We start from the raw sequence: 9,651 nt of genomic DNA, 5'->3' as shown, positions 1-9,651 counted from the left end.
AAACAGCTCCCATGGCATTTTCAGTGTGGTGGATATACAGACAGGGATAAGTTGTATCAGTGCGGTGAACAGGGCGTTGGAGCTTATCAAGGAAGACTTAATCTGGTTAGTTAAGTCTAGGAAGATGTCCCAGAGAAAACAATGTTTTGTACAAATAACAGAAAATTATGTTTGAATGTTGCTGAAAAGCCAAGGTGAAATAGACTTTTGAAGAAATGAATTTGAAAGGAAAGTGAAGAGAGAACTTGGCACACTATTCTATAATCTCACAGGGCTCCCATTCTATTCTTTGAGCAGGAGCTTGTTCCTGCTGTTAGGGCCAATTTAATGTTAAAACCTGTTTAATTATTAGGGCCTGCTTAGCCAGAGCGACTCCATATTGCCTGGGTAGTCATATTGCTGTTTACTTCCATGGACTTCATTCCAGGAATAAACGCCCCAGTAGTTCCTGGTATTGGTTCCTGGTATCGATTCCAGGAGTAAACGCCTTAACAATAGAAGCCACGTACCTTGGGTCTGTACCTTGTACCTTGGGTCTGTGGCTATGCCCTATAAAATCAGGCTGTGAGATCGGGAGGGGGTCGCTCTCTTCGGAGGCAGCCCTGGCCGGTCAGTCTGACTTCTAATGCCTGGCATAGAATAAAGTTTCACATAACTTTCACTTTGTCTCAGTCTCATTCCCCTGGCTGGTCAGTCTAACTTCTAATGCTTGGCATAGAATAAGGCTTTGCATAACTTTCACTTTGTCTCAGTCTCATTCCTTTGATAACGGACCCCAACACCTGCCTCAGGGCTCTTGTACTTACTTCTGATTATTCTGCTTATCAGGATCTCATGGCAGGCTCCTTCACATCTTCTCACACTCAATTTCCCCTGACATCCTGTTTATCATTCTCTTACACAACACCCAGTTTATGTTCGTACATAATCTTGCTTTTTCTTCCACTTACTTGTTTATTGACTGTCTTCTCCAGCAGAATGTAAACTCCAAGAGACCAGGATCCAGCTTTTCTCGTTCACATCATCTGCCCAATGCTTGACACATGGTAGGGGTTTAATAACTGTTGCCAAATGAAAGAGGATGACGAGGATAAATGTGTAAGTAAGTGAAAAACAGTGAAAGATAAATGTATCTCCAATGTTTATTCTGTTTTGACTTAATTTTCCAGAAAGTTAACAATGTTATTTTTCTCTTATAGCAAAATTCCCTTAAGATTCATTGCAAGATAAAGCTACTCCACAATTTTCACCAATTCTTTATTGAAGAAGAGAAATATACTTTTGTGGTTAGCCTAATCTGGGCTTATTTTTAAAAGTAAGCTTCTTTAGATTTACTTTGGAGCACATACAAAAATCAGATGGATTAATGGACAGATAGGTGGATGGATAGGTGCGAAATGAGATGAATTTTCTAAAATGTTAATGTTCAATTTAGGTGATGACTACTCAGATATTCACTGTAAAATTCTCTCAACATTGATGTCTGTTTGCAAACTTCCACAAATCATGCTAGGAGAGGAAAAAGTCCCTGAGTATATTCTTTCCATCAAAAGGGTTTAAATTCAATGCCCTATACCTTCTGCATCTTTAAGGTTGATGATTAGCATGGGACTAGTCAAGAGAGTCCTTTATAATATACTGATGACGTAACAAATGGTACACTTGTATTGGGTATGATTTCCAACAATGACAGTTGTACCTTCACATGGTTAACCAGGATTCTGGATAAATAGAACCCCTGGCTCTCTTCTATCTCTCCAGCCCGAGATATGGATGCTGGTCCCAGGGGATTTAAGATTAAGAGATAAATGTGGAAGGTGACTCATGGGTGTTACTTGTTGCCACAAGAGAAATCATTTTCTCACTTGTGACTCATAAGCTTCTTATTTGGAGAAAGGTGTCCTGTCATTATTAAAACAATTTAGTGTCTTTCTATCCTGAGGGTCTGTGTGACTCTATGGCCTCTCTTGCTTTTGGTAGGTCTTGGATGGGAGGAACCTCATTATAACAAAATAACAATAATGAGCACGTGAACGGGTGTTCTCAGTTTATGAAACTATTACCTTACTCATTTGTCCCAACCATGCTATGATGCACGTAGACCAGGTAACAGTAGGAACTACACCTATTTCACAGACTGAGGTATGAAGGGAATAAATGACCTGGCCAATTTATTGTAGGGTGTTAAGGAGCTGTAATTAGAATCTAGGTTCTATTATAGGAGACTTCTATTCCAGTCACCCTTACTTAATGCCCAACTGAAAAGGCATGCAGGTTCTTACTGCATCATTTTACTAAGAGGAATGAGGCTTTAGAGGAAATACGGTTTCAGGGAAGGCCACATGAAAATAGCCACAGGGAAGATGAATTTTCTTTGACTGAATTCATGTTAAATCACCACAAAACCTCAAATCCATTTCTTTATCCTGTTCCTATAGGTTAATGCAGTGCCTGTCATTTCTGAAAACTTAGATCTCAGCTTGAGTACTCCCAAGTGATATTTCTCTGAGCAGCATACCCTTTTAGGATTGATGAGTAGCTGTCAGTCCACAGGAATCCTTTCTGAGCTGGTGCTTTGCCTGTCATGCTGCTCCAGCCTTCCCTTCCCTGGGGTGCCTGTTCCTGCTGAGGTGAAAAGCTAACTACCTTGATGCTTATTCCATCAGCTCCTGGCAAGCTATTGGAGATATTCCAGAAATGCCAACTGTCCATATCAATTAATGTAATTCTCCTTTGAATTTCTTGGCATGGAAATTAATGAGCGTTGACTATGGAGTCAGATATCCCTGAGTCTGAAACTGTTCCACCACTTCTTACCTGTGACATCAGGCAAGTTGTTTGGCCTACCTAAGCCCCAAGTTTTTCACCTGTAAAATGAGATTAATTATAGGACTTGCCCCATGGTGCTATTGTGAGAATTAAATGGAATAATGCCATGAAGGGTGTAGCTCAGTACTTATTGCTTGGTAGATGTTCTCCAGTTTTGATAAGAATTCTAATAATTCAGAATTGGATATAGAAGTGCTTTTGATATACTTGACAAAATTTACCTTTTGATCTAATTAGGAAGGATTACATTCATGTACTTCTTTTTCTTCCCTCCCCCCTCTCTCCCTACTTCCCCTCCTTCCACACATCTTTATTGTGTGTCTCTAACATGTCAGGAAGTTCTGACTCTTATGGATATTGCAAACATGGGCAGAAGAGAAAAAAAAATTAAGACATCACACAAAAGAATGTAAAATTTTACCTGTAGTAATGGCTACAGAGCATATCACAATAGGCATTGACTTTGTGGAGAGGTTGCCCTGAGACCAGCAGTCTAGTGGCACATAACCAGGTGAGAAGGGAGGGCAGGAGGGTGACAGAGATGTTCAGATACTGTGTTCAGGAACAAAAACCCTGTGGCAGAGGGAAAGTGATGACTAGAAGAAACCATGGGGTCTGAAGCAGAGGGAGCAAGGGCCAGAGTGGCATAAGGTGGGGCAGGGTGCATGGGGATGGCCAATGTAGGCAAAGTCTGTTGGAAGTCCTGGGGTTTGGTCTTTATTTCAAGAGCAATGAGAATCCATTGAAGAGTTTTAAGTAGGGCTGTGACTTAATTCTCAGGATTGATTGACTGATTTATATTTATTTCTTTTTCTTTTTTAAATTTAAATTGAATTAGCCAGCAATATTACATCATTAGGTTCAGATGTAGAGCTCAATAATTCATCAGTTGTGTATAATACCAATTGCTCATCACATCATGTGCCCTCCATCATGCCCATCACCCAATTACCCCATCCCTCCTCCTAGCCCCCCCTCCAGTTACCCTCATTTGTTTCCTATAGTTAAGATTCGCTCATGGTTTTCCTCCCTCTCTGATGACTTCCCAATCAGTTTTCCAACCTTTTCCCTATCATCCTCTGTGCTCTTTCTTGTGTTCCACATATGAGCGAAGCCATATGATAATTGTCTTTCTCTGACTTATTTTGCTCAGCATAATACCCTCCAGTTCTATCCACATCAAATTAAATGTTAAATATTCATCCTTTCTGATGGCTGAGTAATATTCCATTTTATATATGAATTGCATCTTCCTTTTTAAAAAAAAATATTTATTTATTTGACAGAGAGAATTTGACTTCTTTGCCAATTTGAATGTCTTTTGCTTCTTTTTGTTGTCTGATTGCTGAGGCTAGGACTTCTAGCTCTATGTTGAGCAACAGCGATGCAAATGGGCATCCCTGTCATGTTCCTGACCTTAGGGGAAAACCTCTCAGTTTTTCCCAGTGGAGAATGATATTTGCTCTGGGCTTTTCATATATTGCTTTTTTTTCATATATGGCTTTTATGATATTGGGATATGTTCCCTCTATCCCTACACTGTGAAGACTTTTAATCAAGAAAGTATGCTGTATTTTGTCAAATGGTTTCTCTGCATCAATTGAGAGGATCATATGGTTTTTGTTCTTTCTATTATTAATGTGATGAATCATGTTGATTAATTTGTGAATGTTGAACCAACCTTGTGTCCCAGGAATACATCCCACTTTGTCATTGTGAATAATCTTTTCAATGTACTGTTGGATCCTATTGGCTAGTACCTTGGTGAGAATTTTTGCATCCATGTTCCTGAGAGATATTCATCTGCAATTTTCCTTTTCGTTGGAGTCTTTGTGTGGCTTTGGGATCAAGGTAATGTGGATTCATAGAAGGAGTTTGGAAATCTTCCTTCCAGTTCTGTTTTTTGAAACAGCTTCAGAAGACAAGGTATTAGTTATTTAAATGTTTGGTAGAGTTCTTCTGAGAAGCCGTTGGGCCCCGGATTCTTGTTTCTTGGGAGATTTTTGAATACTTCTCTAATTTCTTTGCCCATTATGCATTTGTTCAGGTTTTCAACTTCTTCCTGTTTCAGTTTTGGTAGTTTATAAGTTTCTAGGAATGCATCCATTTCTTCCAGATTACCTAATTTGTTGGCATATAGTTGCTCATAATATGATCTTATAATTGTATTTTCTTGGTATTGGTTGTGATCTCATCTCTTTCCTTCATGATTTTATTAATTTGGGTCCTCTCTCTTTTCTTTTTGATAAGTCTAGCTATGGGTTTATTGATCTTATTGATTCTTTCAAAGAACCAACTTCAAGTTTTATTGATCTGTTCCACTGTTCTTTTGGTTTCTATTTCATTCTATTTCATTTTCTATTTCATTTCTTGCCTAATCTTAATTATTTCTCTTCTCCTGCTTGGTTTAGGCTTTGTTTGCTGTTCTTTCCCTAGCTCCTTTAGTGTAAGGTTATCTTGTGTATTTGAGACTTTTCTAACTTCTTGAGAAATGTTTGTACTACTATGCACTTCCCTCTTAAGACTGCTTTTGCTGGGGCACCTGGGTGGCTCAGTGGGTTAAGCCTCTGCCTTCGGCTCAGGTCGTGATCTCGGGGTCCTGGGATCGAGCCCCACATCGGGCTCTCTGCTCTGCGGGGAGTCTGCTTCCTCCTCTCTCTGCCTGCCTCTCTGCCTACTCATGATCTCTGTCTATCAAGTGAATAAATAATTAAAAAAAAAGACTGCTTTTGCTGCATCCCAAGTGTTTTGAATAGTTGTGTCTTCATTTTCATCTGTTTCCATGAATTTTTAAAACTCTTATTTAATTTCCTGGTTAACCCATTCATCCTTTTAGTAGGATGCTCTTTAACCTCCAAATACTTGAGTTCCTTCCAAATTTCTTCTTGTGATTGACTTCAAGTTTCAATGTATAGTGGTCTGAAAATATGCAGGGAATGATGTCAATCTTTGGTACCAGTCAAGACCTGATTTGTGACCCAGTATGTGATCTATTCTGGAGAAAGTTCCATGTGCACTGGAGAAGAATATGTATTCTGTTGTTTTAGGATGGAATGCTCTATATATCTGTGGAGTCCATCTGGCCCAGTGGGTCATTCACAGCCCTTGTTTCCTTGTTGCTCTTCTGCTATGTCCATTGTTGGTGAATGGGGTGTTAAATCCCCTACTATAACTGTATTATTATTAATGTGCTACTTTAACTTTGTTATTAATTAGTTTATATAATTGGCTACTCCCAAGTTAGGAGCATAAATAGTTATAGTTGTTAGATTTTCTTGTTGGATAGTCCCTTTAAATATGATATAGTGTCCCTCTTTATCACTTACTACAGTCTTTGGTTAAAAATCTGATTTTTCTGGTATAAGGGTTGCTAACCCAGCTTTCTTTTGATGTCCATTAGCATAGTAAATTGTCCTCCACCTCTCACTTCCAATCTGGAGGTGTCTTTGGGTCTAAAATGTGTCTCTTGTAGACAGCATATGGTTGGGTCTTGCTTTTTTATTCAATATATTACCCTGTGTCTTCTGATTGTAACATTTAGCCCATTTACATTCAGAGTAACTATTGAAAGATATGAATTTGGTGCCATTGTGATATCCCTTGTGTGTCTCTTTGCTTACAGGATCCATGTTAATATTTCTTGCAGGGCTGGTTTAGTGATCACAAATTCTTTTAGTTTCTGTTTCTCCTGGAAGTGCTTTATCTTTCCTTCCACTCTGAATGATGGCCTTGATTGATAAAGTTTTGTTGGTTGCGATTTTTCTCATTTAATACTCTGAATATGGCATGCCAGCACTTTCTGGCCTACCAGGTCTCTGTGGATAGGGCTGGTTGCCAGTCTAATGTACCTGCCCTTGTACATTAAGGACCTCTTGTCTTGAGCTGCTTTCAGGATTTTCCCTTTATCTGTGAAACCTGCAAGCTTCACTATTATACATTGGGGTGTTGATCTATTTTTATTGATTTTGAGGGGGGTTATTTGTGTCTCTTGGACTTGAATGACCATTTCCTTCCCCAGTTATTAGTTATGATTTGCTCAAATATACCTTCTGTCCTGCTCTTTTTTTTTTTTCTTCCTAGGGGACACGAATAATTTAAATATATTTTGCTTTATGGTATTGCTGATTTCTCAAAGCCTCCCCCATGGTATTAATTGTTTTTCTCTCTTTTTTCTTGGCTTCCTTTCTTTTTATCCTTGTGTGTTCTACATTGTGGACTCTCTTCTGCCTCATTTATCCTCATTGTTAAAGCATCCATTTTGGACTTCATCTCAGTTAAAGCATTTTTAATTTTGGCCTGATTAGATTTTATTTCTGCCTGAGATTCTCTAGTGTCTTTTATCCTTTTTTATCCCCCAAGCTCAGCTAGTAACATTATAATCATTATTCTGCATTTATATATTATATATATAATATATATATAATAAGACCTATTCTAGATCTTATATTTTACTTATGTCTATATTGATTAGGTCTATGGCAGGAAAGTATTACTCCTGGTTCTGTCTTTTGTTGTGACTTTCTCCTTCTAGTCATTTTGTTCAGAGAAGAATAGATGAATGAGAGAACAAAATAAAAAGTATTGACCACGGAGTGCCTGGGTGGCTCAGTGGGTTAAAGCCTCTGCCTTTGGCTCAGGTCATGATCCCAGGGTCCCTGGATCAAGCCCCACATTGGGCTCTCTGCTCAACAGGTAGCCTGCTTCCTTTCCTCTCTCTACCTGCCTCTCTGCCTGCTTGTGATCTCTATCTGTCAAATCAATAAATAAAATCTTAAAAAAAGAAAGTATCAACCACAACCCTAGCAAAATACACACTAGAGAAATCTGAAGAGGTCGGAAACCAAAAAAGAAAAGGAAAACAAAAAAAGGGAAAAAAGAGAAAATATAATCTCCCAGGTGGATAAAATAGGGTGATCCACTTGGTCCTGGGTGTATTTGGTACGTTTGTTAGAAGACTTTAAGTTCCAAAATTACGAAGAAAGAAAAAAGATATGTATACAAAAATAAAATTGAGTACCATGATAGGAAGCCAAAAATGAAGAATATATCTATAAAATGTAAATGTAAAAATGAAAATTAAAAAAAAAAAGACGTAAAAACAAAGAGCTGGTAAAATAAGAAATCAGTTGAAAAGGAAAAAGAAGAAAACAGAAATAGAAACAGAAAACTTGAAGCTGAAAGAGTAAAATCTCACGAGAAAAAAACCTCAAATTCTATATATTATTATCCTTAGCCCAGGAGTTTTTCAGTTCTGTGTGTTCCCTAGAGTTGGTATTTGCCTGAGATCCTGGGGTCTTCTGGGGGAGGAGCCTGTTGCATTGATTCTCAGGTGTCTTTGCCTGGGTGGAATTTCACCACCCTTTGCCAGGGGGTGGGGCTCAGTGTAAGCTGCTTGGGGAAACTCTATGTGGCTTTTGTTCCCTGAAACATTTTCCCACTGGTTTAGAGGATGAAGATAAAAGTAAAAATGGGAGCACCTGGGGGCTCAGTTGGTTGAGTGTCTGCCTTTGGCTCCGATTGTGATCTCGGGGTCCTGGGATTAAACCCCATGTTAGGCTCCCTGCTCAATGGGGAGCCTGCTTCTCCCTCTCCCTCTGTGATTTCTTTCACTCTTGTTCTCTCTTAAATGAATAAAATCTTTAAAAATAAATAAAATCTTTCAAAAAAGAAAAAGTAAAAATAACAGGACCCTGCTCTCCAATCCTGGAAGCCGAATGATCTCTGCCCCTATTCTTCAGTGATCCCTCAGGGAAAAGCAGTCAGTCTCTTTTGTGTGTGCCAAACTCTGTAGACTCTTTTGGTGCACACCTACACCAGTCCTCCCAGGGACCGACAGTGGGGTCTCACCACAGCCCAGCCACCTCCTGTGCCCCGGGTTGGGGAGCAGTTGCCACATCTCATAATGGTTGTTTCTTGCTGGACCCCTGCTTAGAGAGCCATTCATGGTTTAGGGCAACACCTGGGTGGGAGGCCATTCCAGGGTTTGCTGACTGTCACTGGCTTCCCTGCTCCAGTGCTTGGGAGCTCTGCTGCACCCAGGCACCCCTGTTCTTTCTGTGACCCTGGGAATCCTGAAATCCCCACCACACTATCCCACCTGGTATTCTGCCCCACTTTGCCACCCGAGCACCTTTCAGATAAGGACACCCTCACTAGGACAGATTTTAAGGTTCTGATTTTGTGCTTTGCTGCTGTATCACTTTCCAGGGCTGGCTTATGGAGGTTCCTTCTCCCTTGCAGTTTCCCTTCCGATATATCCCTTCAGATTCATGTCTCTGTATCTCCTACCTTGCAAAAAGTGGTCGTTTTTCTATTTATATAATTGCAGCAGTGTTTTCCTTAGATCACAGATTGAATTCACAGGTGTTCAGAATGATTTGATAGATATCTAGCTGAATTCAAGGGACCAGATGAAATGTGGGTCCCCTAATCTTCTGTCATTTTCCCTCCTCCTATTATATTTATTTGTTTTTTTGAGAGAGAGAGCGAGAGAGCAAGAGGGGGTTAGGGGCAGAGGGTAAGAGTGTGGAGCTTGATGCAGGACTCAATCTCAGGACTCTGAGATCATGACCTGAACCTAAACTGAGAGTTGGCTGTTCAACTGATTGCTCCTCCCAGAGCCACTTTCAGGAGTCATTTAGTTTAAAGAGACAGAAGTCTGGTCCACCTTCATTCATGTGGCCATAGAGTAGAGCCTTACACTCTGGAGAACAGCAATAAAATACCCTGAGTACTGACCATCTAGATTCTAACTCAGTGCTCAGTGGTCTGGGAAGATGTGAACATTATAGGGCTTGGTTCTCCTTCTCTAGGAGGCTTATT

Source organism: Martes martes (assembly GCF_963455335.1).
Source record: "Martes martes genome assembly, chromosome: 10".
NCBI classification, from domain to species: Eukaryota; Metazoa; Chordata; class Mammalia; order Carnivora; family Mustelidae; genus Martes; species Martes martes.
This window is presented reverse-complemented; position numbering follows the sequence as displayed.